General features: G+C 39.1%; 1 long non-coding RNA gene and 1 pseudogene across 1 annotated transcript; both read right to left on the bottom strand.

Annotated features, from left to right (window-relative positions):
- Positions 1 to 278: 278 nt before the first annotated feature.
- On the bottom strand, positions 279 to 1,589 carry LOC103226410 (large ribosomal subunit protein uL3 pseudogene; annotated as a pseudogene).
- A 9,058-nt stretch (positions 1,590 to 10,647) lies between these two features.
- On the bottom strand, positions 10,648 to 14,780 carry LOC103226412 (uncharacterized). The gene is made up of 4 exons (XR_005242444.2): positions 14,719 to 14,780; positions 13,995 to 14,102; positions 12,572 to 12,745; positions 10,648 to 10,971 (listed from the first exon to the last, which is right to left on the bottom strand). It is a non-coding gene; the product is annotated as an uncharacterized lncRNA (long non-coding RNA).
- Between the last annotated feature and the right edge of the window lie 12,828 nt (positions 14,781 to 27,608).

Genomic DNA, 27,608 nt, shown 5'->3' on the forward strand with positions numbered 1-27,608 from the left:
AATAAATAGTACCTAGATCACAGGGTTGTTATGAAAATGAGATGCCTGACACATAGATTCTACATCAGTATTAGGCTATTATCAAGGGCTGACTGTGTGTCAGGCACTGTTTTAGGGACTGGGAATAAAATAATTATCAAGATAGACAAAGCTCCTAATTTTACATAGCCTGTATTTAGTCATTCTAGTCAGAAAGATAGATGATCAGCAAGCATTAAGTTCAGTATACACTATGGTTTCATGTTGTGATCTAAATTGCATAATGGTTGCACATACTCTTTTTTTTTTTTTTCAGTGGAAAATAACTTTTATTGAGACCCCACCAGCTGCAAAATCTGCTCCTGGCATTAAGTTCCTTCTTCCTTTGCAATTTGGTCTTTCTTGAGTGGTCCCATGAATGCTTTCTTCTCTTCCATGGTCTGGAAGCGGCCATGGCCAAACTTGGAAGTGGTGTCAATGAACTTAAGGTCAATCTTCTCCAGAGCCCGCCACTTGGTCTGCACCAGCAAGGACTTGCGGAGGGTGAGCACCCGCTTCTTGGTTCCCACCACACAGCCTTTCAGCATGACAAAGTCATTGGTCACTTCACCATAGTGGACAAAGCCACCCAGAGGGTTGATGCTCTTGTCAGACAGGTCATAGTCAGTGGAGGCATTGTTCTTGATCAGCTTGCCGTCCTTGATAAGGTAGCCCTGGCCAATCTTATAGATCTTCTTATTGATCTCAGTGCAGTGATGGTAGCCTTTCTGCCCAGCACGTGCCACAGAGAAGGCCACACCAGCAGGATGCCACGCCCCAATACAGGCCACCTTGTGCAGGCCTCGGTGGGTCTTGCGGGGCAGCTTCTTGGTGTGCCAACGACTGGTGACCCCTTTGTAGCATTTGCCCTTGGTCACCCCGATGACGTCGATCATCTCATCCTGCCCAAACACTTGGTTCACAGGTACCTGCTGCCCGAGCCTCTCGCGGGCCCAGTCCAGCTTCTCGGCCACGGTGCCTCTGTTCACCTGGATCTCCATCAGGTGGGCCTTCTTCTGGCGCAGAGGAAGAAGGCGCATCTGGGTGTGGGCAATGACACGGATGACTTGGCAGTACTTCTTCATGCTGCTGAAGTCCTTCTCCAGCTGCTTCTTGCCATCCTCATCCTGCCATTTCTTGCAGTACTTGGTAAAGGCCTTCTTCTTAGATTTATGCCAGTTCTTATAGAAACGCCTCTTGCATTCATCACTGATGTGCTCCGCGAAGACAGTCTTGAAGGTCCGGAGGCCTCGAGGGGTTTCCACGTACCCCACAATGCCCACAACCACCATGGGTGGCGTCTGCACAATAGTCACAGCCTCCACCACCTCCTTCTTGTTCACCTTAGATCCTGGCCTGTCGACTTCCTGCACGATGTGGGTCATGCCAGCCTTGTACCCCAGGAAGGCTGTGAGGTGGACCGCCTTAGACGGGTCATCCTTAGGGAAGCTCTTAACCTTCCCGCGATGCCTGCTGCTGCGCTTCCGAGGCAGGAAGCTGAGGGACCCATGTCTGGGAGCGGAGAACTTTCTGTGAGACATCACGCCATCAAATCCCGCCGGTAGAGCTGCACATATTCTTATATTCAACAGTATGTTACTTAGACGGTTATGTTAGCAAGCATCAAGTTCAGTATATACTATGGTTTCAAGTTGTGATCTAAATTGCATAATGGTTGCACATATTCTTTTATTCAACAGTATGTTACTTAGACCGTTATATTAGCTAACTAACACCAGTTTTCAAGCAACATCCACATCTCTTATAATCATTGCAAGTATTTATTAGCTCAGCAGTTACTAGGCACATATTATTTGGAATCCTCCTCCAAATTCAGAAGGATAAGAAACTGAGATTGAGATAAATTCAATAACTTGGTAAGTGGTGGAGGTAAAATCTAAATCCATGTTTGTCTCATTTTGAAGTCCATGCTGTTTAATTGCTCTGTACTGCCTTACAACCATGAGATGTGATGGAACACAAATTATACCCTTTTCCAGCTGACGAAAGTGACTCAGATTATCCTGGGGCAAGGTCACATAGCGTAGGAAGTGAAAGAGTATGAATCCAGGTTCCTGGATTCCCGTTTCCATTTCTGTTTTTGTTTTTTATCTATAGTAACATAGAAAAATTTCACAAACACTTGAACTGAAATACTGCCTAGATGTTCAAAGCATTCAAACTTTACTGTTACTGTTCACATTATTTTATGACTTAAATCATATATGCTTTTAAAAATTCTTATCAACTCTGTGTGTGAATCATTTTTAGGGGAGAAGAAGAAGGAAATTTCCCAGAGAGACAATTTTTAAAATAGTAGTTAGGTTCTTAGACTAGCCTATGAATGCCTTCTTAACATTTAGGGGCACGGAAATACAATGTTAATGGAAGTCACCAGTTTCTAATGATTGATTAGTTCTGTTTACTTACATAAGAGGAGTTTTCTTTCTAGGACAATCTGAGTCAGCCATGGGACCACTGCTCAGTTGGGAGAGGAAGGATGGATATCAACACAGAGAGGAACCACCCTGTTACTCAGTGGGTCATTCATTATTCTGAGAAGGCTCTCACTGTCCTTCTCCTGCAACAATTCTATGACAGCATTAGTGTAGATGTTTCTGACTTTTATGTGAGCAATAGTCATATACTCTACAGTTTTTAATTGTTTAAAAATGGCACAACTCTTCTTATGTTAATGCAGTGATCTGTCAATTCCCCATCCCCAATCCTTCCAAAAGGGATTGTGTGTAGAAAGATTATTTGGAAATCACTTTTCAAATTAGTATTTCTCTGATACTTCTACAGCCTCAGTGATATTGGGAAAATCTTCCAGGAGAGAGATCAACAGACAAATCAGTATCAGCAGCATTAATACAAAAAGAAATTGTGTGGTAATGCCACAAACTATCTTTGTAAGGCTCTTAAATTGGCCAGAAATCTTCTTCTGCATTATGTGGTTTACCTTTTGGCAATACAAACAAGTATATCCAAATGAGTCCCAGAGCTCTTTTATGTTTCAAAACTTTTACTTTCATCTACCCACCAGTGAAAATAAAAGGGACTTTTCTCAGTTTAATTTCTTCTTTGGAATCCTAAAGCATTCCCCTAAAGTATTTTTGATCCATACAAACTTTATGAAATCACTTTTTTCCCCCTTTTACTAAATGGTTTCTTTTAACCACTTATACAAAACATTTATTTAAAAATATGCAGTATCATGGTTTCTAGTGTATTGGCACATTGATGATTCCAGAAGGAAGCCTGATATTAAATATTATCATGCTATGGTAGAAAGAACACTGGATCAAGAGCCCAGTTCATCCACTAAGAAGATTCATCTAACTCCTTTGAGTGCCATTTTGTCGTACTGCTTCATACATTGTTATATGCTGCATGTGTCAGGGCTTAGATACTCTGGAGTATGGTGCCTTGGCCTGCTGAGTAATTCAAACTGAAGGACAATGGGAGAGCCTCTGAAGCAATGCCTCCCTGACCTTCCTTGTCCTTTTACCCTCTTTCCATTCTCCCCAAAGTAGGTCATAGAAGCTTGAATTCCTCTCCCTAAAGCAAACCATAAAGCCTAGAAAGGTCACTTTCTTTCTCACCTTCCCCTGCCTTTCCGTGTGAACATAGTCATGAATGAATTCTTGGACCTACCTGGCCTGAAAGTAGGTCTTAAGACCTTCATTCCAGAGGGGTTCTTTCCCAGACTTAGGAGGAAGGAGATGCTATACAGAGAGGTCAAGAAGAATCTGAACAAACAGGCCTTTTTGTTCAACCATATTTGTACACCACTGTATGTTCTTCATCAAACCCTAGCACAAAAAAATACCTGTTTTTCTCTGGGTCTTTAGGTCTTCATTTCTGAAGGCCCCTGCTAATTCGTCTTTTATTATAGGAGTGTCAGCCATAATCCTTGTGATGGGCAAGTGGAAGGTATTCTTTTTTTCTCCTCCACGTATGAATAAATATGTATTGCATGAAATTACAAAATAAAGGTACTCTTAAACTTAAGAAATTCTAAGTAACCTTTCAAAGATAAGAATCTCTCTTCACATTGTATCCTAGTGTCTCCTTAATCTCCATGTGTATCTATAAATGGCTCTGGCATCATTACAAATTGACCAGCAGGCCACTGTCTAGATAATTAGTATATTATTAATCTCCTGCAAAATTGAGTGGAATAGGAGAAAATCTCTTTTATAGATTTAGATAATACCTGTTTTGTAGGTATAAAATAGGTATTTGCCCCTACATAAAATAACTTTCTTATACTAAGAACAAAATTCACTAATTAGGTATCTTCAAGAAGTTAGTGCTTTAAAATGATACGAAACGTTTAAAATAATTTAGTTGCATAGAATAATTAATATGAAGAGTATCTTTGGTTTTAGTCTTAAACATATTTGATATTTTGTCTTTTCTTACATATAATGAAAGTATTTTCGTCATGTTTATTATAAAAAGCTTGATTTGTTACATCTGGTCTTTAAACGTAGATTTTGATCTTAACAATGTAAAATTGCCAGTGCCCATTCTGTTAAAGGGAAATTGATTACTCAATTCTAGGATGCCTGAAAGTAAGAATAACATATATTTGTTGGGCAGCATTTAAAACTCCTCTAGAGAAACCTTAGTAACTTTAAAAAGCTAATATATGTAATTAAGATAAACTATGTCCTTCTTACTGGCAACATCAGTCCTTAGGATGACCTCTTAAGAACACGAACTTAGAATTTAGGGTGACACATTACCTCAATCTCTTTGGCTTGGGGCTAGTTAATTTCATTTCCCGGAAAGCTAGTGAAATCTGCAGGCGTGTATTTATTTAATATAGACTCTATGACTTTAAGCCCTGACTTTAGTAATTCATACTTTTTTCTGAAATGGAAAGTGGGAAATCACTGTCACAGTTTTCCAGTTAATTGCTCTTTTTCAGCAATGGCCAAACACATCTGGATGTGTGTCATTACCCTAGGTATTGTGTAAGAAGAAAATGTGTAAAATATAATTGGAAAAAGATGAGAAACTGTGCTTCTTTTATTAGTGAGGTTATCACTTAAAATACCACTAAGAAGTACATTTTAGCAAAACTCTCATATATTTCTAAAAAAAATTCTTTATCAATTTCTTTGATAGGACCATATTATCTTTTTTGTGGAGCAATTTTAAACAATGATATAAATTTTGTTTCCACTAAAATCTGATATACAAAAGGAATCTAGTATTTGCCATTCAGTCATGCATGCAAGCTATGTTCAGCAAACATTTATTGTATCCCAGACACCATGCTTGCAGGTAGGAAAATAATGGTGAAGAAACACAAACACAGGCCCTGGCCTCCTAGAACTTAACTGAAAAGCAAACATGAATTCTTCACATTTTTTTTTTTTTTTTTTTTTGAGGTGGAGCTTCACTGTTGTTGCCCAGGGTGGAGTGCAATGGCATGATCTCAGTTCACTGCAACCTCCGCCTCCTGGGTTCAAGTGATTCTCCTGCCTCAGCCTCCCCAGTAGCTGGGATGACAAGTGCCTGCCACCACACCCAGCTAATTTTTGTATTTTTAGTAGAGGCGGGGTTTCGCTATGTAGGCCAGGCTGCTCTCGAACTCCTGACTTCAAGTGATCTGCCCGCTTTGGCCTCCCAAAGTGCTGGGATTATAGGTGTGAGCCACTGTGCCCAGTCAGTAATTGTTGTGGAATTAAACTCTTTTTATAGACACTCTAAAGAAGGCTTTTCTGTGGAAGGGCAAAATCCAAAGGTAAAGAGGGAGGAAAGCATTTGAGGTACAACATTTCATTTCTTCAGTGGAAGAAAGCTGAGAAAATTCCAAGAACTCAAATAGGTCCTCTGGAGCAGAGCAAATTATTAAAAAGACGCTTGATGAGAATGGAGAGATAGGAAGGAACTCAAGAGACCACGGAAGGGCTTATTGGCCAAATATGGAATTCAGCTTTATCCTGAGAACAAAGGAAAGTTATTTAAGAATTTTAAAGCAGAAGCATTGCATTTACTTTTTTTGGGGGGGGGAACTATTTTCAATGTAAGAAATGATTTATTGAACACCAATATGGATACGGAGAGGACAGCTGGGTTACTGTAGTATTCCAGGTAAGGAATGTGGGTAGTTTGGAGTAGGGCAGCGTCAGTGCACATGGAAAGAGGAATACAGGTGAGATCTACTTAGGAGGTAAACCTGACAGCAGGGGGTGATAGATTAGATATGAGGGGAGAGAGGAGCAGAAAGAAGGATGGGTACTGGGATTTTGGCTTTCAAAATTGAGTGGCTCATGGGACCACACTCGCTGAAGTAGCAAACATTTGGGGGCTAATTTACAAGTCCAGTTTAAAACTGAGATGCAAAGAAACAGAGCTGGATATTTGCCTCTGGGGCTCAGAGAAAGACTGGGACACGGATTTAAAATTGTTAATGAATGGAGGGTAATAGAAGCAGTGACAAGGGGGAGATTGCTCAGGGAAGGATATGAGGTGCTAGGGCAAGCTGAGCAGAGGAAGGAGAGTGAGGCTGCAAGGACAGAAAAAGATCAGCCACAGGGAGAGGGGAGGCACTTAGAGAGTGTGGTTTCTTAGATGCCAAGGGAGAGTAAGTTCCAAGGCATGATCAGTGAACTTCACCGTCGAAATTGCATCCAGCTCATCGCCTTTTTCCAGCTTTCTGCCTACGGGAACATGGGAACATCTACTTACTGGCCCACTGTGGGTAGGTGTGACCACGTGTTTAGTTTTGGCAAAAGACTTGTGAGCAGAAATGATGTGGGTTGATTCTGGGAAGAATTTATAATTGCCTATGTAGAGTTTACCAGAGTTGTCCCTCTATGAAGACACCAGTGTTCAAAATGAAGGCTGCTCAGACGGTCTAAGTCTTTGAGTGATTAAGAGAAAGTTCTCCCACTACTTCTCAATAGACAGGCAAATTGAGCAAGAGATAAATATCTTATGTCCTGAGCCTGAGATTTTGTAAGTTTTTTGCTTGTTGCTTTTTTTTAAAATCTGTAGCACAATTTAGACTATTCTGACAAGTTTGAACATCTGCTGAGAAATTAAGAAAGATAAAGATTGAAAAAAATAATTCATTGAATTTAGAAAAATGGCCATAAGGAGAACTTGATGAAGGGAGAAGTCCGATTAGAAAGGGTTGAGGACTGAGAAGATAAGGAAATGAACAGCAAGTGTATATGGAGAGATTCTGTCGAAACATTAATCAGTGATAGGAAGCAAAGATGATCATAGTTGCTTGAGAGAGATGTAAATGTTTGTTATTTTTGTAAAATGGGGGACACTGGAGAGATGTATGGATAGGAAGGATTCAAAGGAGAGAAAGAGGTAAAATATACTAAAAACACAAGAGATACTTGATGTTAAATATTTCTTAAAAAGACGGAAGGGATATGCCTCGAGAATTGCTTAAAGTGTTAGGCAAATGTTGACGAATAAGTAATTCTTGGCTCCTTATAAAGAATCAATTATTGGAACATTAATGAATAAATTAATTAATTCTGCAATGATTAAAGAAGAAACAATGATGATACTTTTGCTATATTTAATTTAATTCTTTCTTCTTTTCTGACCCTAGCATTATTCACAAGAAGAAATAAACTCTGGCTTTACATTCACTAAAATAAGACTTTTCTACATTGAGAACTGACCCTAGGCAAAACTCTCAGCTATTCACTTTTATTTGGGCCACATTGTTTAGCTTATTTGATGTTGCAAGAAATAAAAATAACGAAGATGTGTTGAAAGGATGGGGAACACATTTAGGAAGCACAATAAGTCACTAACACATGTGCACAATCAGGAAGAACTTAAGTATAGGTTAGAATATAACTCTTAGTACAATCCTCTATAATGCAGACCTCATGAAACCATAGATTTGTGTTTATTTTCTTCAGTGCAATATGGCCAGCTCTTAGAAAGGTCCCTGGCGCACAGTAAGCAGTCGATAAGTATTTGTTGAATGTAAGAATAACAGCTCACCTTGCCTTGCCTTTATAAATGGGTGTCTAATATTGCCTCATTCTGGGATCCTACCATTCCTGTGACTAGCTTTTCTCTTATTCTGTTTCCATCTCTGTCTGTTTCTACTGCCACTGCCCATCACCAGCCCTCCACCCTGCTGCTCTCTGCTCCCACAGCAAACTTTTGACTAGTTTGTAGTTTCTGCTTTCTGTCTTGTCATGGTGCTTATCCTGGTTTTGCAATACTCCAGAGTTTGTACCTCTACTTTAAGTTTTCTGCTTGCGTGTTTGATTGGTTAGTTAGTTGGTTACTATCCCGTACAAAAATATTCTAATAAGACATGGCTTTCATGCTAGATTATTTTATAAGCCCACTATCTAACTGTATAGTTCTCAAATTTGCCTACAGAAAGGAAATCACTTTATATTGAACTCAACACTCAAAGACACACACACACACCACACATAGACACACACACACACTCACACATATACTCACATACACATTAGAATGAACAGTTCCTGAAACAATACTTACCCTTTTTAGTTCAATGTATTCTGATTTATTCTATTGTACTCTATTCATTTCATCTGTTCAGTTCCATTCTATTTCAATTTATTCTATTTCACTTAAAAATGTTGTTAAATTGACTAATGATCCACAAACTAGCCAAATATATTAGGCTGGTGCAAAAGCGATTGCAGTTTTTGCCATTACTTTCAATGCGGTTTAAAAAATCCTGATCTAGTTGCAGATGGCCAGTTTTGGTTTGAACATCAATTTTCCACCCAGTGATCTGTGGTCAATCATCTGTGGTGAGTTAGGGCAATGGAGTCACATAGTACCGGGCAAGGAAAATTGTATCCATGGCTCGGTTCTTTCAGGAGAAAGGAACCACGTGTGTGAGAGGCAATTCTTTCTGATGCAAGCAGATTCCTGCATTTATTTCTGCGAATAAATATTCCTCCATTTAGTTCTCCCCTATCCTTCTCCACTTAGCCCTGTTCATAAACTTACACTTGCCAACATGTCAATTGATGAATCCTTGCCATGGCAGTCCCTTTAGGTTGTATTTCCGTTTTAGTATCATCTTGTTTAACTAATCTAATTTAATTGTTTTTGAGAGCAAACCATGTTTGAAACTGAATCATGTGTCTATCATGATAAAATAATAAGTGACAGCCCAGAGGCAGGTGATGTTTTGGGGACACCATGACTTTCTTTATGCTTCTTCAATCATACATCTTCTAACACAGGTCCGGTAGCAAATTAAGAGACGGTCTCTTTTCCTCAATGGGTAGCCTATACAGGACTCAACTCCAACCTAGAATGTTACATGGAGAATTTCCTGAGGAAGTAACCCTGTATGGTAGATGAACAATGGCCCCTCCAAAATGTCCTCGCCCCAATCCCTGGTAGGTGTAAATATGTTACATCGCAAAAGGAACTTTGCTGTTGTGATGAAGGGTCTGTACCTTGAGATGGTGAGTGGGAAGGGGCTGATCCAGATTATCCAGGTGGCCTCAATGTGATAATGAGTCCTTCAAAGCAGAGAAGCTTTCCTGGGTGTAGTCAGTGAAAGAGATGTGATGACGGAAGGATCAGAGAAGCGACAAGACAGCACTCAGCCTGAAGCTGCTGGCTTTGAAGAGGGAAAAAGAAATCTGCCCCCAGAAATGTGGGTGGCCTCTAGAAGCTGGAAAAGGCAAGGGGATGGATTTTACCCTAGAGCCTCCAGAAACAAAGAAATATGATCCTGCTGACACCTAGAATTTAGCCCAGTGAGACTTGTAGCAGCCTCCTGACTGCCAAAACTGTAAGACATTAAATTTGTGTGGTTTAAACTACCAAATGTGTGGTAACCTGTTGCAGCAGCAATTGAAAGCTAATACAGTTAGAATGAACATGTTAGCACCAAAAGAATGTGTAAAAATACAAGAAGCCAGCCTTATGTAGACTACAACATCCAAGGTGGAAATTCTTATGGGGTATTGAATGAGTAACTTAAAGCATTCCTCTTCTATGTCAGAGAACACTGGGATTTGGCCCCTTGTCAGTGAACCTCCCTGTGTCTCTGTATTCAACCTTTTAATCTCAAGTTAGAGAATAAATTTCACTGTGGCATAACACTTACTAGGTACATGAAAAATAAGAGACAATATTACCAGGATATAAAATGTACTGCTTCTTTCTTGCAGAGTTTCCAATTGTCAGAAAAATTTACTTACTCGTAAAATCCCACTGATGGTGTCCACAGACGTAAAAGTATGTGAATAGATGTTAATATTTTTTAAAAGTTTTGCATTTTCTTGTGCAAAATTTAAAAATGTGCAAGATATTTACATAGATAGATAGAGAGATAGAGAGATAATGAAGCCTATTATCTAAACATATTAGAAAATGAATTAGGAATATCCGGCACCCCCTTGTCTTGGGTTTCTAGATTGTGAGCTTTATAGAATATAATTAAACATTGATATTCCATTAAAGAACTTACTCACTATCTGGTATTTCAGAAACTCAGAGAAAATTATTTTTCCCACTAAAGTGGGTGAAGTAATTAATATGTTTGTCCACACACAGACACATACACATATATTGGTTAATTGAATGCACAAAAAGTGCTATTTTAATAGAGAGACACAAAATATTACATATTCATGGGACTTAGGGACAAAACTATGCCTTGGAAATTTTCTGGAAAATCACATAAACTCCAGAGAAGTTGATATAAAGACAGCTAAAGATCTTCCCAAAGAGTGATCTTGGTTTTGATAGTGGCAGTTCTACCAATACAAATACAAAAGAGTCAACAAATGGACAACTCTTTAGATTACGATTATGACTCAAGTAATTCATAGGCATTCCAGCGAAAACTGCACAGAGCTCTCTCTGCTGTTACTTGCAAAAGGCTAGCATGGAAATATCTTGTGCTCATGTGAAGAGTTGGCCCATATTTCCTTGCGTGTTATCCTGAAAGCAACAAATGACAGAAAAGAGTGATGAACATCTAAGCCACAGCTTTGTGAGGGTCAATTTATGGATGATTCATCTTACGGTTAAGTAAAGCTCCAAAAAATGTAATGAAAGAAACTATGAAATTGTTACAACAACTTGGCTCACTTTCTTAATCTGGGGAAATAAAATCAATCTGAGCTAAATTTACTCTGGCCCTAACATTTTACTATGATTTAAGCTAGTCACTGAAATTAACTGGTAAATGGCATAGTCAAATGTTTTCAGAAAGTTACAGGATGACAATGACTCAGGGACAAAGTGACCCAGAAAACGGATGTCATAGCAGCCCAGGTTCTGAGTGTCAATACATACTGAAACAGGACAGAGAAAAAACTCCAGGGGGAACTTTCTTCCAAGTTTGCAAATGTGGCCTTTCTTTTTCCAAGATAATGTCATACTGAGAAAAATCTGAACAAGGGGGGAATATGCTGTTTCCTATCACTCTTTCTGGTATATTTGTACTACAGGGGGCAAACATGGTGACTTTAACATACGACACAGGTCACTGAAGGCTACAAAAAAAGAAAAAACAAAAAGAAAAGAAAAAAGGAAACAAAAATCCTTTTGATTATTAAATAACAACAAACAATAGCTTGTGTGTTTGAGTTCTCTCTCCAGCGTAGGAAATCACTAGTTCTGCTCCCTCTGAGATACAGAGAAGGGGTAGAGTCTAAATTCTAACCCTAGTTAAGAGAAAAAAATTACCTCTGCATTAATGAGCAACCTGACAGCTTCCATGTGGTCAGGCAAATTTTAAGTTAGAAGGAACTTTAAGCAAGACTTCCTCATTTCATTGACCAGTTTAATGTAGGTCAAATATATATACATGTACTATAGCCAGGCACTGTGGAGATTTAGGATATTTAGAGATAAGTAAAATCCAGTACTTGATCTGATGGAGTCTAAATATACTGGGATAGGTAGTGACAATGTGGTAAGAGTTGTGTGAGAGGTAGTTATCACTCAGAGTTTTTGGCTTCAAGCAACAGCAAATGACTGTGGCAGATCCAAACTGAAGAGCAACACACCAAACTTCAGTCCCAGAATTGCTGGGAGGGGCTGAAGAATCAGGCACATGGCTTATGAAGTCAGAGCAGCAGCCAAAGCAATGCCACTGAATAGGTTCCTTGTTTCTGCTAAGACCCAGGAACCACAATTTGCATGACCAACGCCATGAGCCCTGGACTCTGAACCCCACGGCCACCACAGTCACATCCGGAACAGCATGTTGTTTGCACAGCTGCCTCTGCTCACCACAACAGTGGGTTCTCTTCTGTCACTGCTTCTTTGTGTCATCAGTTCCTAATCCCTGGTCCCAGATAGCCATGTCTGATTGCCATTCTAAGTGCTTTGCCTCTCCCTTATCTACAAGGGCAGCTGGGACAGTAAGTCATTGGGATTTCAGCTTCTATGTTGGTTGTAACCATTGCATAAGTCAGTACAAGAAACATGGTAGGGGTAAGGAGGTCAGAAGAGACTTTCTTAAGGAAGTGATCCTGAGCCATGTGCTGAGGATGAGCTAAGGCCCCAACTTTACATAGCTGGTGATACTCACACAAGCAGGCTAAGGGGCCTCCAGTCCTTATGACATAATTAGAGGAGAGCTGGGAGGACTTTCCAGACAACAGCCACCTTCACCAGCCAGCCCTTTTGTCTGATGTTCGAAACAAAACTCATTGTATAAGTCAGCAGGATCTAGAAGTTTCACTTCCTCCACAGTGGCTGACAGCTAGAAGACACAGCAGAGCATGTGGGGACCAGAAGAATCCCATAGAAGCAGAGGTGTGGGGAACTAGCAACTGTTGAAAGAATTCCCTTCCCTGGGGGAGGAGATCAATGGTTAAGAACTATTTAAATAGTCCAAAGTGCAGAGTTTATTCTTTAGAGCCAGTAGATTAGATAATAGGGGAAGGGATCCATAAATGCTGGAGTTGATAATCAGAAATCATAGATAGAGGTAGGGCCAGGTCTCCAAGACCATGGGACTGAGGACTCTAGGGAGCCCAGTCCTTGGGAAGCTGTTAGAAAGGCAAGTGCACAGCAGGGATTGGAGCTGGTAAACAGTGAGTGCTGACCCACTAGGGCGTTCATTTTGGGTACTGTCAAGGTTTCAATTGCTAGATTTAATACTTTGCCTTTCTGCAAATAAAGACTGTGGGAGCCACACCAGACTAGACCGCAGGGGGATTCTGATAACAGTACTCATCATGCATGGCATTTAGAGAGTTTTTTAAATGTAAATGTTTTCTGGGAGAGATAAAAATGGCATTAGGCATTAACACACACACACCTTAGAGTTAATATCTCAGTTATTTTATGCATTGATTGTTTATCACAAACATTTACATATACATTAATGAGTTAATGAGGTGGGGATACAACAAAGTCTTGCCTTCAAATAGGAATGTAAGGCTGCATATGTACACACACACACCCGCGTAAACCAATGAAACGAGATACACAATGTGTCATGAGAGGAGCAGATACAACATTATGAAATTGATTAGGAGGAAGAGAATAACTCAGATTAAGACAAACTGAGGAGGACATCTTGGTGAAGAGTGTTTTTCATTGAGCTTTGGAAAAAATGAAATCTCTGAACATTTAAAGATGAGGAAAGATAGTTTCAGGGAGGAGAAACGCCGTGCAGAACGCCATCTGTAGGGTCTGGGTAAATTAAGAACCATTTGTTTTGGCAGAAAATATAATGACATAAAGGAAAGCTAGATTCCAGTAGAGAGTTGAGGAACCTGTGACAAAGAGAACAGAACAGCTCAGTGTGGATTGTGGGATGAGTCAAGGGGAAACTTCAAAGGGAATCTGGGTAGATTAGGTGATTTGGCAGCATGACAGCCCGGGATGCATCAGGGAGGAAGAGGCAGTTAGAACAGTAGGAGAGAAAGTGCAGAAAAGGGAAAGGAAACTTTTTCTTTGTCACTCAGAATGACATGGCAGATGTCATTCTGCCATCTACTTACTTTAGATGAATCCTTCTATTATGTTTCTGAACCCAGACCCAGCCAGGACTTGTCTCTATTCGTTTTCTGGGCTGTGTCTAACAGGAAATAATAGGCTAGAGAGAGATGCTGTATGAGCAAATGGAGAAACACATTTGTTTTTAACATTCTCTGTTGCTGATTTTGGGAAAAAAATGTGAAACAATTATTGCACATTGCATTTTACTAAGTTTTACTTTTTTTCCCCTTCCCTCTAATTTTCTCTTTCTTGAATTTTGAACAAAATAATACTGAAATATACAGAAGTAAAACACAAAACACAGAAATGGAAAGTAAAATGGAAGAAAATAGCAAGAAAACTTTATTCTTACATTTTAAAGTGTTATTTTAAAAATCCAGAGCACTTTAGAAGGTGAAATGCCAAAAAGGTCTCCATTATGTTTTCAGCACCTTTTGAGTGACAGTCACAGTGCTGATGTAGGGGGAACTAGTTAGACACTGTCACTCACCGGGGAAGACTTTATTCACCTGTTCCACAGGGCAGTGAGGCACTCTCAGCTCTGAATCACCGAAAGAGAATCTGGTGGGGCAAGTTCCAGCTGCATGAGGATTTCTTTGCATAAATATTTTTTAGTTATTGCCAAGACTGAGGGTGCCTTCTTACTCCCTGGCAAACATTAAACCACTTTTATTTCCTTTCATAGAAATAAGATTATATTTACAGATTGTTCTTAGATATACTCACCAGATTTTTTTTTTAATTGCTTTTCCACCTGCTTCCCCTTTCTTCTTAGGGTGAAACTCTAGCCATACGCCCTCTTCTGGTTTCGGGTGAGGAGCCTGAATTGTGGGTATCGTAGTTCTCTTGCCTTTTGGGGTTTCTGGTTGGGCAGCCTTGGAGCCACACCGGTAGAACTTCAAGTCCCAGGTGGCTCAGGAAGCAGGGGTGCAGTTGCCTGCTTGCATATGGAGCAAGGCGTGTTTGAAGAGTAGCCGGTTTTGGTAGAGTGACTTCTATTCACTAAAACCATGTGTCTGAACTGAAGAAGCTGGGGCTCACTTCCACAAATGTAAGTGCTGCTTTTTAAAAAATAATATTCCTTCCACTATTGATATGTGCTACACACTAGGAAGTTGTATCATTTCCAGAAAAATTTAACAAACCAACCGCTTATATCAAGTCTTGCTTTTAAATAAAGGGAAGGTAACTTATTCTGTATTAGAATAAACCTCATGACATAGTTAGAATAATGTGTTAGAATAAACCTCATGACATAGAATAGAATAATACCTTGAGACATGGTTTAGAATAAAGTAGTTTATTTTTAAAAAGCAGGAACCCATGTGGCATTAACCATCAAAGGCAAAAAACAAAACAAAGCACTCTGAGTTGCTTAAAATATGTAGATGGCTGAAATCCCCTAAAAAGTTTAAATAGTTCAAAAAGCATACAGGTATGTTTAAGAGACTATGTTTTGAAGTTAGATAAAGTTGCAATCAGCAGCCCCACTGCTTATTAGATTTGTGACCATTGACAAGATGTTTCACCTCACGAAGTCTCAGTTTCCTCATCTGTAAAGTGCACATAACCTACTTCATAAGGTTGATAACATTAAATTAGCACAGTGGGTTGTACTGAATAGATAGACGATAAATGATGGAGGGTAACTTGGCTTCATCCTAGTTAAGTTTCAATTAAGCTTGGAAAACACACCAAAAAAACAAAAAGGCAAATACTGTATGATTCAACTTACATGAAGTATCTAGAGTAGTCAAATTCACAGAACTGAAACGTAGAATGGTAGTTGCCAGGGGCTTGGGGGACGGAGAAATGAGAGTTGTTTAATGGATATAGAGTTTCAGTTTACAAGATGAAAACACTTGGAGACTGTACAACAACGTAAATATATTTAATACTATTGAATTTACAATTTGTAAGTGTAAACACTTACAAATAGGACGGTAAGTTGTATGTTAAGTTTTTTACCACAATTAAGAAAGATAGATTTAAAAAATTTATTTTTAAGATCAAAAAGCATGTAGTGAAAATTCCAATGCCTTCCATTTATTAAAGGTCTTCCTAATTACCTAAAAATGTCTTAAGTCTATATTCCGTGGGTCTAATTTAGGATTGTTATTAACTTATCTTTGTTAATGTCTGGTTTTTACATAGCAATTACTAGGTGATAATAATGAGTTTCAGGTATATTCTTAAAGTGATTCTTTTATGCCCCCATTAACTTAATTACATGACTATCATTTATTCATAATAGTGATTTTTAATATGATTTCATGGATAGTGTACAGAATCTAGAAATTATGAAGTCACAATTATTGTTACAATTTGCTTAAAAGCTTTAGTTATGACTCATTTTTAAAACTTAAAGCAAAAATATTATTTATTCCAGTTGTCTCAACTTCCTTGTAGCTAATTTACAAATGGAATATTTTTATCTGTTTGTATTTTAGAGATAATATAAACTATTAAGGCAAAGTTTGTTAAACACCATCTTATCTTAAAATGTATTGGCTGATTTGGAAGACAAAAGACATTTTGGAATTATACTGATTTTGAACTTGAAGACATGTCTGTTGAATTTTTAGATAATTCTTTCTTGAAAGACCACACATATGCCTAGGTGTCTATTAAGACTAAAGATCTCTTATGGTATTTGGTGATAACTGAAGGTGATAACAACTAGCATTTTAGATGAGTGTGCAGAGTTTTATATGTGATATGCCATATATTAATAAAAGTAAACACTATGTCAGCAAGTCCAGGATAGCATTAGAATGAAACTTGTAATTCTCCAAAGGTAGAGGAAAGCTGCAGAGGCACTGAACACCGTATGCTTCTAAAAGGGCGGCTTCTTTTTTGTTGTTGTCAAATGCTGTCTATGGTGTAGTGTCTCTAGGAAGTGTCGTTTACTCATTTGACAAATATTTCTAGCAATCCTGCAATATACTCCCACTGGGCTGAGTTTAGAGGCTAGAAGAAACTCATGCACAGCCTTTGAGGGGATCCTTATCTACTAGCAGAGATATGTCCTCATAAATAGTTAAAGAGAGTAAGTGCCAATTCATTAGTCACTCATGCTGTTCATAGAGTCACTCCACAGAAGGTGTGATGCTCAGTATCAGGGGATTAAAAAGACACTTTCAAAAACCTTTCTTTCGGCTATAATTACTGGAGACCAAATAAATAAATAAATAAATAAACTTGAGAGATGTATATGAGTCATTAAAAAGCAGAGTGGAGTGACTTCCTAAAACACAGAACAGACGCGTACCCAGGCTGCCAGAGGAAGGGGCAGTCACAGTGCCCTGAATTTCAAGAGGACATTGTGGGAGGTGGTGGAACTTTAGGCAGGTGTGGGAAAATGTGCAGAGTTGAGATCGGCAGGAAAAGGTAATGAAAGTATCTCATGTACAGCAGTGTTTTCCAAACTTTGTGTACATTAAATGATTTTTGGGAACAGATGGACTGATCAATCAATAACATTAAGATGACAGGTTGAGAATGTTTTATTTTTTGACTTACTTTCAATTATTCATAAATAAGTTTTGTTGTTTTTGATGTGACTTAAAGTTCTCCTAACACTTGTTTAAGCTTCCTTTATAACACTCACAGAATAAGCAATAAATGTTAGCAGGCAAAAAGTACTTGGTTTAATATGATTGCTCCTTTAAAATAACATTTATATATAGTTATTGCCTATTTATTACAATAGATATCCCTTTTTTTCATTTATGGTACTAATAGAAGTTAACTTTTCAAGTATTTATCTTACTTAAAATAAGAGTGAATTTACAGGAAATATTAAGCAAAAAGTAGTTCAGGTGGCAATTGGTAGTGGAAAAATCATGATGAGGTACCAGAATGAGTGAAGTTTGGGAAACACTGAAGTAGGGGGAATATCAAGCCCAAGAATTAGGAAGTGAAATTGAATGGGCTGTTTTTATGTGTAGCTGGAAAGAAAGGAGGGATATTGGGTATTCCATGGAGGGTATTCTAGGGGATTTTGGATGATAATGCTGGAATAAGGTTGGTTGTAGAAGCTTTAAAGGAATTTATTCTTCAGCGGCTAGATAGCAGGGGGCTCAAAACGGTTCTGACCAGGAGCTGACTGTGGAAATCCATACTTTAGGGGGTTCCTCCTGGGCATAGTGTGGAGGAGGATTGGAGCATAGGAAACATGATGCCAGGAGAACTCTTTGGAAATAGGTTTCAATAAGCTGAACATGAATAGATGAGGAGTGGTAGGAATTAAAATGGAAAAGAAGCAGGGCATGAAGGAGTCATTTGATTTAAAAAAAAAAAAAAAAAAACCTGAATGATAATAATTACAGTGACGGCCACGCTGCTCTTGAGTTTTTATTTATTTTATTTTATTTTTTAACTTTTATTTTATGTACAGGGGTACACATGCAGGTTTGTTACATAGGTAAACTTATGTAATGGGGGTTTGTTGTACAGATTATTTCATCACCCAGGTTTTAAGCCTAGTACCCAATAGTTATTTATCTTGATCCTCTGCCTCCTCCCACCCACCACCCTTCAACTGGCCTCAGTGTGTGTTGTTCCCCTCTATGTGTCCATGTGTTCTCATCATGTAACTCTCACTCATAAGTGAGAACATGCAGTATTTGGTTTTCTGTTTCTGTGTTATTTTGCTAAGGATAATGGCCTCGAGTTCCATCCATGTCCCCGCAAAATACATGATCTTGTTCTTTTTTATGGCTATGTAGTATTCCATGGTGTATATGTACCACATTTTCTTTATCCAGTCCATCATTGATGGGCTTCCATGTCTTTGCCATTGTGAATAGCGCTGCAATGATCATACGTGTGCATATGTCTTTATAATAGGATGATTCATATTCCTTTGGGTATATACCCAGTAGTGAGATTGCTGGATCGAGTGGTATTTCTGTCTTTAGGACTCTGAGGAATTGCCAGACTGTCTTCCACAATGGCTGAACTAATTTACACTCTCACCAACAGCATATAAGCATTCCTTTTTCTCTACAACCTCGCCAGCATCTGTTATTTTTTGACTTTTTAGTAATAGCCATTCTGACTGGTGTTAGATGATATCTCATTGTGGTTTTGATTTGTATTTCTTTAATGATCAGTGATGTTGAGCTTTTTTCATATGATTGTTAGCCACATGTATGTCTTCTTTTGAAAAGAGAGCTGCCAAAGGGAAGGGTGGGCCACCATCTTTGCATTTTCCACGTCTTAGTTGTTCCAGCCTGCGGGCGTTGGAGATGCCAAGTCGACCAAAGTGGAAGTGGTATCCCAGCACAGAACAGCTGCTCTATGAAAGCATGACCATACAGCTTCTTTAAGCAGGCCCCCGATCTCATTTCTTTTCACTGGGTGGAACCTGCTAACCGGGCCCTCCAGCCACTCTCGCTAGTATTCTCCCATCTACAGAAAATTTGAAAACTGCCTGGGCCAGAACTCTCAGAGGGAGGAGCAGGCTGCCATCTTTGTTGTTTGGGCATCTGGAGAATTTAAGCTTGGTAGTCTGAGAGAAGGACAGTAGCAGTGAAGGAAAAGAGAGGGAACTGTTTTCGTGGGGAAATGCAGCTTTGTATCTCAGGTGATTTGAAATTGAGAGGAGAATGGACTTTCAAGCAGAAAAGGGAAACTAGGTTGTTAATCATATGGGATTGGAATTCTGGAGCGCCATCAGTGAGGGCCAGGTAAACGGAGGAGACAAATATGGTCCTTATTAAAATGACACCTAGCTCTGCTTTTCCTCCTGCCCCACTCAAGGTTCCAGGAGAAGAGAGCTGAAGAAAGAATCTTCAGGTACTCGGGAAGGCAGAGGAAGGGCATGCTGATTCTTTCCTCCCAGGTTTTATTTTCTCTTGGGGGTTTTCTCTTGGTTACTATGGCTACCACCTTGCCCAGAGATAAGAGGCTTCTTTATAGGGGCCTTCCTTAGAATAAACAAAAACATCTTCATCTCCAGCCAGAACAGACATCAGGTTTAATTTCCAGGAATGGTAGAAGAGTTTTGTATGTTTTCTATTTCCAGTGGGAAAACACCTAATTTAGATATTTCCCCATACATGTAATATGTAGTAGACACTTAAAGATAGATACAGCAAAGACTTAAGTACTCACCTCCCAGTTTAAGAAATAAAATATTAAAGATTAAAAAATACCCTCCTTAATCCTATTCTCTTTTCACCATCAGAGGTTACCACTATCCTATCTTTGTCAATATCGCTGCAGTGTATGTTTTTATTCTTTTATTTGTTTTTTAAATGCTTTTATTCTTTCAACTGCTGTGTATGTGACGATATCCATAAACAGTCTATAATAATGTTTTCAATGTTTGAAAATTTTATGGAAACAATGAAGTATGCATTATTCATCTGCAACTTGCTCTTTTCTCTCTACATTACACTTTTAAGATTAATCCATGTCTATTCTTATCGCACAACTTATTTTCATGGCTGTATGGCATTTTGCTATCATAAGTAGTCTATAAAAATATTACATTCTATTCTTATTTGTGTCCACATGAAACAATTACTCTAGTGAATATTTCCAGAAACTGATTTGCTGAACCATGGGCATGTATATCTTCAACTTTATGAGATATTGAGAAATTGCTTTCCAAAACATTTATAACACATTATATTCCCAGCCAAAATAGGAGTTCCTGTTTCCATTCTCAACCCACTTGTTTATCTCAAATGTTCTAATCAAATAATCTTTCCAGATGTAACTGAAAGCCAGATGCTTGTGGTATCTGAGAGACTCAGATATGTTTGGAACACTCCCATGTTTAAAATACAGTGCAAAATTTGATCTGAAATCAACCTCTCTGTTTCTCAACCTGTGATGTTAAAGATTGACTGACTTTTCCACAGACATTTACTTTAGTATTAATCATATGACTTTTCCATTTAACAGGCACTTACTTTAGTATTAATCATATTAATCACAATAATGATAATGATAATATTGATAGTAACTATTAGTACCAATTGAGTACTCACTATATGCCAAATGCATTAATTATATTATATTGTTTAATTAATTTTGGGGAGGGGCAGATAATGCTATTATACCTCTTTTAGAGATGAAGAAACTGATTCCCAGGAATCCTTATGTTAATAGTTAGTAAATAGAGATTGTTCATCTATTCCATCTAGGACAGTTGAGAAATGATAGATGGGAGCAAACTGAGAAGAGAGACATCAAATTATTACAATCCTTAACTTTTAAAAGTTTAGACTCTAGTTACTATGTAAATAATATCAAAAGAACATACATACACACATAATAGGAGGGAGATATCAAATAAGTGCTATATTTGTACTGAGAATAATTTAGTTTTGCACAGGAAGATTGGAAAATGATTCTTATAGGTGACTAAACTTTAGTAAACCCTGGAGTCTTGACAGAGATTAATGAGGCAAAAATTGGAGGCAGTAGCTCTTTAGAAAATATGAGAAAGTGGCAACTACAGAATATTTTTGAGAAAGTTCATTAATTTATTTAATCATTAATTAAACAAATAATTTCTGACCATCTGTTGAGAGGTTCTGAGGCTACATTCTGGGATACAGCAGTGAACAAACAAGATGCCATCCCTCCTCATTGATGGCAGTACTAAAAGATGTACTTGGGGAAATGGGGGCAACAATATGAAAAGAAAAGGATTGAAAGGATAGGTCACATCCAATTTTGAAGGATTTTCAAATACCAGCCTAAGAAGTGTGCACGTTATTTCCTGAAGGCAGTGGGGAATCAATATGGGTCATGTGACATAAGTAGCACCATTCAATCATTTATTCAGTTAGCATGTATTTTACCTGTATTTTGCTTAGCACTGGGTACATAGGGATGAAAGAGGTTATATTGCCATGAAAGTGACAAATACATATGTAAAATTTATAATACAATGTAAGAACTATGCCAGAGGTTTGCACGGGACAGTGATGCCTAACCTAGGCTGTGGATGTGCAGTGAGGAGAGAGAGGAGGACAGTGGAAGATATTCTAAGATGGTTTTTTGGGTAAAGAAATTTGCTTGAAAAAATCTGCCAACTTGATTTAGACATGTATAAAATAACATGTGTTTTGCTAATTTCAAAAGCGTTGCATATTCACTATAGAAAATCTATGAATCACAATTATACTTACCAAGGATGCATACCTTTAAGGTTTGTGTGTGCATTAGTCTGTTCTCATGTTGCTATGAATAAATACTCAAGACTGGGTCATTTATAAAGAAAAGAGGCTTAATTGACTCACTGTTTTGCATGGCTGGGGAGGCCTGAGGAAACTTACAATTATGGCAGAAGGCACCTCTTCACAGGGTAACAGGAGAAAGAATGAGTGCCAGCCGGGAAAATGCCAGACACTTATAAAAGCATCAGATCTCATGAGAAGTCACTCACAATTACAAGAGTAGCATAGGGGAAACTGCCCCCATGATTCAATTACCTCTCATCATGTTCCTCCCACAACACATGGGGAGTATGAAGATTACAATTCAGTATGAGATTTGGGTGGGGACACAGCCAAAACCATATCATTTCACCCCTGGCCCAAATCTCATGTTCTCACATTTCAAAGCACAATCATGTCTTTCCATTAGTCCCCCCGCAAAACCTTAACTCATTCCAGCATTAACCCAAAAGTCCAAGTTCAAAGTCTCATTTAAGACAAGGAAAGTCCCTTCTCCCTGTGAGCCTGTAAAACAAAAAGCAAGTTAGTTACTCCCTAGACACAATGGGGGTACAGGCGTTAGTTAAATACACCCATTCCAAATGGGAGAAATTGGCCAAAACAAAGGGCCTGTAGGCCCCATGCAAGTCTGAAATCCAGTAGGGCAGTCATTAACCCATAAAGTTCCAGAATGATCTCATTTGACTCCATGTCTCACATCCAAGTCACACTGATGCAAGAGGTGGACTCCCATGGCCGTGGGCAGCTCTAGCCCTGTGGTTTTGCAGGGTACAGCCCACTTCTAAGCTGCTTTCACAGACTGGCATTAAGTGTTTGTGGCTTTTCCAGGCATATGGTACAAAATGTCAGTAGATCTACCATTCTTAGGTCTGGAGGACAGTAGCCCTCTTCTCACAGCTCCACTGGGCAGTGCCCCAGAGCAGACTATGTGTGGGGACTCTAATCCCACATTTCCCTTCTGCCCTGCCCCAGTAGAGGTTCTCCATGAGGGCCCCACCCCTGTGGCAAACTTCTGCCTGCATATCCAGGCATTTCCATACATCCTCTAAAATCTAGGCAGAGGTCCCTCAACCTCAATTCTTGACCTCTGCCCACCTGCAGGCTCAACACCATGTGTAAGCCACCAAGGCTTGGGGCTTGCAGTCTCTGGAGCAATGGCCTGAACTGTACCTTGACCCCTTTTAGCCATGACTGAAGCTGAAGCAGCTGGAATACAGGGAACCATGTCCCAAAGTTGCATAGAGCAGAACAGCCCTGGGCCCTGCCCACAAAACCATTTTTCCCTCATAGACCTCTGGGCCTGTGATGGGAGGGGCTTCCATGACATCTCTAACATTCCCTGGAGACATTTTTCCTATTGTCTTGGTGATTAACATTTGGCTCCTCATTACTTATGCAAATTTCTGCAGCAGGCTTGAATTTCTCCCCAGAAGATAAGTTTTTCTTTTTTATCGCATCGTCAGATTACACATTTTCCAAACTTTAATGCATTGCTTTCTCTTGAATGCTTTGCCACTTAGAAATTTCTTCTGCTACATTCCCTAAATTATCTCTCTCAAGTTCAAAGTTCCACAGATCTCTAGGTCAGTGGCAGAATGCTGCCAGTCTCTTTGCTAAAGCATACCAAGAGTGACCTTTACTCTAGTTCCCTATGAGTACCTCATCTCCATCTGAGACCACCTCAGCTTCAACTTCATTGTCCATATTACTATCAGCATTTTGGTCAAAGTCATTCAGCAAGCCTCTTAAGGTGTTCCAAACTTTTTCACATTTTCTTCTCTTCTGAGCCCTCCAAGTCTCTAGGAAGTTCCAAACTTTCCCCCATTTTCCTGTCTTCTTCTGAGCCCTCCAAACTGTTCCAACCTCTGCCTGTTACCCAGTTTCAAAGTTATTCACGTTTCAGGTATCCATATAGCAGCACCTCACTTATTTTACCAATTTACTGCATCAGTCTGTGTTTACACTGCTATGAAGAAATACCTGAGACTGGATAATTTATAAAAGAAAGATGTTTAATTAAGTCACAGTTCTGCATGCTGGGGAGGCCTCAGGAAACTTACAATCTTGGTGGAAGACACCTCTTTACAGAGCGGCAGGAGAGAGAATGAATCCCAGCAGGGGAAATACCAGACACTTATGAAAGCATCAGATCTCATGAGAAGTTACTCACTGTCATTAGAACAGCATGCGGGAAACTTCCCCCATGATTCAATTACCTCCCATAAGGTCCCTCCCATGACACATGGGGATTATGGGGATAACAATTCAAGATGAGATTTGGGTGGGGACACAGCCAAACCATATCAGTGTGTATATCCTGTTAACCTTTTAATGCCAATAATAGATAGTATGAATGAATAATTTATAAAAGTTATGTAACACTTTTAGTTCACTTACCTGGGTATTACACAATTTTGATATCTTTGTGTATTCTTCTATAATACAAGTTTAAACTTTGCTAATTTTTATGTCATAATTTAAACAATCCTTTATTCCTTTATTGGTGAAAATACTTTTTTTTTTTCTAATATTTGCTATTGTGAATAGCACCATGTTGCACATTGTTCAAAAATCCTAGGATATATCTGATTTATTTTAAAGATAAATTTCTAGAATTTGAATTATATGTCCTAACACATAAAAGCATTTGATCATATTATAGAGGAGAAGGAAAATCCTTTTAAAAGATTTAAAAATAGGTTGAGCACAGTGGCTCATGCCTGTAATCCCAGCACTATGGGAGACAGAAGTGGGGGGATCACCTGAGGTCAGGAGTTTGAGACCAGGCTGGCCAAAATGGTGAAGCTCTGTATCTACTTAAAAAAAAAAAAAATTAGGCGGGGCGCGGTGGCTCAAGCCTGTAATACCAGCACTTTGGGAGGCCGAGACAGGCAGATCACGAGGTCAGGAGATCGAGACCATCCTGGCTAATATGGTGAAACCCCGTCTCTACTAAAAAATACAAAAAACTAGCCGGGCGAGGTTTCGGGCGCCTGTAGTCCCAGCTACTCGGGAGGCTGAGGCAGGAGAATGGCGTAAACCCGGGAGGCGGAGCTTGCAGTGAGCTGAGATCCGGCCACTGCACTCCAGCCTGGGTGACAAAGTGAGACTCCGTCTCAAAAAAAAAAAAAAAAAAAAAAATTAACCAGACATGGGGTGCCACATGCCTGCAATCCCAGCTACTTGGGAGGCTGAGGTAGGAGAATCGCTTGAACCCAGGAGTTGGAGGTTGCTGTGAGCCAAGACTGTGCAACTGCACTCCAACCTGGGTGACACAGCAAGACTCTGTATAAAAGACAAGAAAGAAAGAAAGAAAGAAAGAAAGAAAGAAAGAAAGAAAGAAAGAAAGAAAGAAAGAAGAGAGAGAGAGAGAGAGAGAGAGAGAGAGAAAGAAAGAAAGAAAGAAAGAAAGAAAGAAAGAAAGAGAGAGAGAAAGAAAGAAAGAAAGTTAACAAGGGATTGAATTGATGAAACTTGCATTTTAGAAAGATTATCCTAAAAATAATTTGAAGGGCAAATAGAAAAGATTGGAGGCAGTTTACCAGGTCAGATTTACCACGAAAATCTAGGTGAGAAAATAATAAAACCTGCACAAAAGAAGTCGAATTACTAACGGAACGTGGCAGAAGATTTTAGAGATACTAATTTTGTAGAAGTTCATGGACTGGCAACAGTGACTGGGGGGCCACAGGAGGTAAAACTGATTGTGGATTACCTCTCAGTTTCTGACATAGGTATCTAATTGGGTGGATGGTGATGTCCTCATTCCTTTCAACAGGAAAGACAAGAGAAACAGGTTTGGAAGGAAGAACAGATGAGTTGAGTTTGGCTGACTTTGACGTACCTGTGGCCATCCATGTGGAGAAATTCCTTGAGCAATGGAACAGGTCTTGGAGTCAGGAGGGCAAATGGTTTAGAGATTAATAGACGTGGAAGTCAGCAATCCTTCAGTGTAGCTATAATCATGGGTGTGGGTGACTCTCCCACAGATGTTAAGAATGGCAGCATGAGAAGATTAGGGTGCTTAGGGTGCTGCCCTCTAATAACATTAAAGTTTAATCAGAGAAAGAAACAGCCATAGAGGAGACTGAAAAGGAGAGATCAGAGAAACAAGAGAAAATCCCAATGGAAGGTAGAGTGAATGAGGACAAAGAAGAACTTCTCAAGAAGGGAAAAGCTAACAATGTCACATGTCACAGAAATGCCAAATAAAAGAGAAAGATGTCCTTCAAATGTCACTGGAAGTTTTGTCTAGAGCAGTTTCAGTAGAGTGGCAGGGATAGGAACTAGAATGTCATGATTGTACCTGTGATTCAGGAAGATGACTGTCCTCGCCATGGACAGAATGACTTAGGGAAGGAAGAGACAATACAATAATGTGGGAGACAAGTGTGGTGAAGATGGGATCAGGACCCCAGAAAGGAAATAATAAAGGCTAACCCAAGGCAGGCACCATGGTATCAGAAAGAAAGGCACTAGGTAGTGGATTTATCAAGTAGATGACGATAATGTGTGAGAAAGATGATGGAGTTCAAGAGGGCTCTTCAAGAGGTCTCTAAGATTTTTGTTTAAAATGACAGAGAAGACAGTGAAACTATCCCAAAAGGCAGAGCTAAGGAGAAGAAATAGGCATTTTTGTTAATGGAGATAAGGAAGAAGAGATATACTGATGTGAGGTATATATGGAGGTGCCTGAGGGTAGGGTCAGTGTTCACATGGAGACATCAGGAAAGTGAATGCTACAGTTCTGCAGCTCTCGGGAGGGGTCTTGGTTGGGGACAAACATCACTGAGCTTTTGAATAAAAACAGGGATTTCGAATCATGGAAAAGGATGGAACGACTCAAGGAGATCACTGAAATTGAGAAGAAAGAAACAACTAAAAAACCCTTGAGAAATGTTTAAATAAACAGATATCACAGGAGGAGCCACCAAAGAAAACAGGGAAGAGATGATCAAAGCAATAGCAGGAAAATAAGAATATTATTTCAAATGAGTTTATATTTTTTGGTAATTAGGTGAGCTATAAGAAACAAACTTTCTTTTCACAGGCTACTTGAAAAAAATAGATTGAATTACAGGTGAGGTGATGAACTGGTTTTAGGAAATTGAGATCATGACCAAATGAGACCACACCACAGATCAAGCAGGAAGAGGATCAAGGAAATCCCTTAGGATCTGGGCTTTTCCCAATTCCTGCTTCATCCTGGAAAATATATTTGAAGAATATCTACTGCAATACTGTGATTTATTAATATGTTGTCTTTGAGTTATTTTTTTCCAGATTCTATGTTCTTTCGGTGTGAAGTTGAACACCTAACTTTAATTCTATGCAATAACTTTTGACTTAGTTTCCTCCCAACTGAAGTTACAGCAGAAAGTTTATGATCAAGGCACACTGCTAAAAACTAATCTG

Source organism: Chlorocebus sabaeus, chromosome 21 (assembly GCF_047675955.1).
Source record: "Chlorocebus sabaeus isolate Y175 chromosome 21, mChlSab1.0.hap1, whole genome shotgun sequence".
Taxonomy (NCBI): Eukaryota; Metazoa; Chordata; class Mammalia; order Primates; family Cercopithecidae; genus Chlorocebus; species Chlorocebus sabaeus.